The sequence below is a fragment of the Gavialis gangeticus genome, unplaced genomic scaffold, assembly GCF_001723915.1.
Source record: "Gavialis gangeticus isolate Ggan-Ray unplaced genomic scaffold, GavGan_comp1, whole genome shotgun sequence".
Classification (NCBI taxonomy): Eukaryota; Metazoa; Chordata; order Crocodylia; family Gavialidae; genus Gavialis; species Gavialis gangeticus.
In genome coordinates, this window is record NW_017729033.1 from 23,998,475 (window position 1) to 24,000,942 (window position 2,468).

Below are 2,468 nucleotides of genomic sequence, written 5' to 3' on the forward strand. Positions count from 1 at the left end.
CTCCCATCCAAGCAGCCCCTGGCAACACTGTGCACCACCTCTTCCATGCTCTCCAGATGGCTTGTCCACTGCTGCCTATTCTGCCACCCCTTGAGATCCTTTTAAGAGTGCTGCTGAGTGTGAGAAGGTAAGCATTGGTATTCCCTGAAAACAGCTTTAGGGGCTTCTTGCTGGCTTTGTGAATCCTCGTGTTAAGCTCCTAAGACTCCCATGCATTCTGTTCTGAGCTTCAGCTATAGATTCTATTAGAAAGGTTATGTACAAAACAGCCATTGTAATGATGAGTGTAAGTCCTTTGTATGGATCTAGCCCTGAGAGATTAACAGGTACAAGGAGTTTTGAGAATGTCAGTGGTGCCTCAGTGTTGAACCTGTGTGCCTGAAGTTACAGTTAAGTGCCCAAATCCCTCTGGGGACTTAGCCCCAAACAAACCTATGACAGACAGAACCTTGTTCCTACAAATAACAGTCCATTGTCTCTTTCAACAAAGCAAACAGGAAACACTTTATCTAAAGGGTAGCCAATCTGGGCGGGGGGAGGTGGGGAGCTGGTGGGTTCTGTGGGGAGCAGCTACCTTTTACACATTAGCCTAATGGCTAGAGCACTGCCACAGGAAATGGAGGATCCAGGTTGAATTCTCTGTGCTTCCTAAGGGGGTTTGAGCCCATGTCTTCCTGGAGAATGCATGACTAGCCTAGTGATTACAGTACGATCTTGGATAGGGCCTCTACTCTCCCAGACTGTGTTTCTAGTTTTTCCACTGACTCGAACACCAGTTATTGTTAAATGATGTCTGTACACAAATGTACGGAGCCTGGGAAACAAGCACGAAGAACTGCAAGTCCTCACACGGTCATGGAACTATGATGTGACTGGAATAAAAGCAACTTCATGGGATAGCTCACATAACCAGAGTACTATCATGGATGGGTATAAACTATTCAGGAAGGACAGGCAGGGGAGAAAAGGAGGAGTTGCTCTTTATGTTAAAGAGCTGTATGATTGTTCAGAGCTCCAGTATGAAACTGGAGATAGGCCCATTGAAAGTCTCTGGGTTAGAAGGTCAGAGGGGAGAACAACAAGGATGATATCACGGTCTCTGCTATAGACCACCAGACCATTGGATGAAGTGCATGACACTTCTTCAAACAACTAGTGGAAGTTTCCAAATCACAGGCCCTAGTTCTCATGGGAGACTTCAATCATCCTGGCATCTGTTGGGAGAACAATAAAGTGGTGCACAGGCAATCCAGGAATTTTTTGGAGAGTGTTGTGGCAATTTCCTGGTGCAAGTGTTAGAGAAGACAACTAGGGTGTGTCCACACATGCAAGCACACACACTTGCAGCAGCTCAAATAGAACCGGTGCAAATTTGAGCTGGGGCTTTTTGCTTCAGCGCATGTGCTCGGACATGCACTTTGTTGTGGAGCAAATTATGGTGCTTGGGGCAAAATAACCCTGCCTGGCTCCTCCTGGATCTTCAGCCAGGGAGAGCTAGAGCCCAGGGACAGCACCTTTGCTGTCCCCAGCAGTATAAAAAGCCACCCTGGCAAGCAGCTTAGGGCTACTAGCTTTCAGGAGCTTCTGGGGCCTGGCCAGTTGGTACCTGGGGACACTATCCCTTGTGCCAGCTGGACTGCTGAAGCAGCCCTGAGAGTTCCCTGTACTCTCTACCCACTGCAGCAGTCTGAAGTGGGGGCTGCTGTCTGGCTGTGACCTGCTGTGCACCTGCCAGACCCAGATGGGGACTGCACAGCCAGTAGAGGCATCTGCCCTTCTGGGCCAGCTGCCAGTAGACTGCGATTGCAGCATTGGCCTTTGTGTGGCACGACTGCCATTTGTGCCCCCTGCCTGGCCATCTGGGCAGCTATTGCTCAGAAGATGTTCCAGGTGTGGTGTCCTGCTTTGAACTGTCAAAGCATGTCCTCCTAGCCCCATTTGGCCAGGAGGTCAGCCACAGCCAGCTGGGTCCAAGGTTCAAGCTCTGAGAAGCCAGCTCCCTGCCACTGGCCTCCCTAGCAGGAATTCTGGTGTTCCCTATTGGAAAACTGAAAAATCCCTGATAAAAAAAATCCCAAAGTGACTCTGTAAAATACCCCCAACTCCATGTTCCCCCACAAGTAAAACAAAAGACCACTATAGAGAGAGAGAGAGAATGAGACAGAGACAGCGATCAGTTGGACAATGTTTTATTGCTATATCTACAGTGTTAAAGCAAGTCTCTTATCATAATAATAAAGTGAACTCTAAATACAGGTTTCATGAATTCATGTTTTGCTTCCCTCCCACAGGGTGCTGGCCCCCACACAAGGGGTTTGGGCCCCCCAACAGGGGATTTGGCCCTCTTACAAGGGGTACAGGCCCCCAACAGTGGGTTCAGCCCCCCAACAGGGGATTCAACGCCCACACAAGGGGTATGGCCCCCCAGTGGGGGCCAAATGGCCCCCACAGGGGCTACCACCCCCCTT

At 49.7% G+C, this 2,468-nt stretch overlaps 1 protein-coding gene across 1 annotated transcript in view; it reads left to right on the forward strand.

Moving 5' to 3' along the window:
* The window catches only part of HMX1 (H6 family homeobox 1), a 119,637-nt gene that overhangs the window by 42,695 nt on the left and 74,474 nt on the right, over positions 1–2,468 (forward strand). The gene's annotated exons all lie outside the window — the stretch shown is intronic.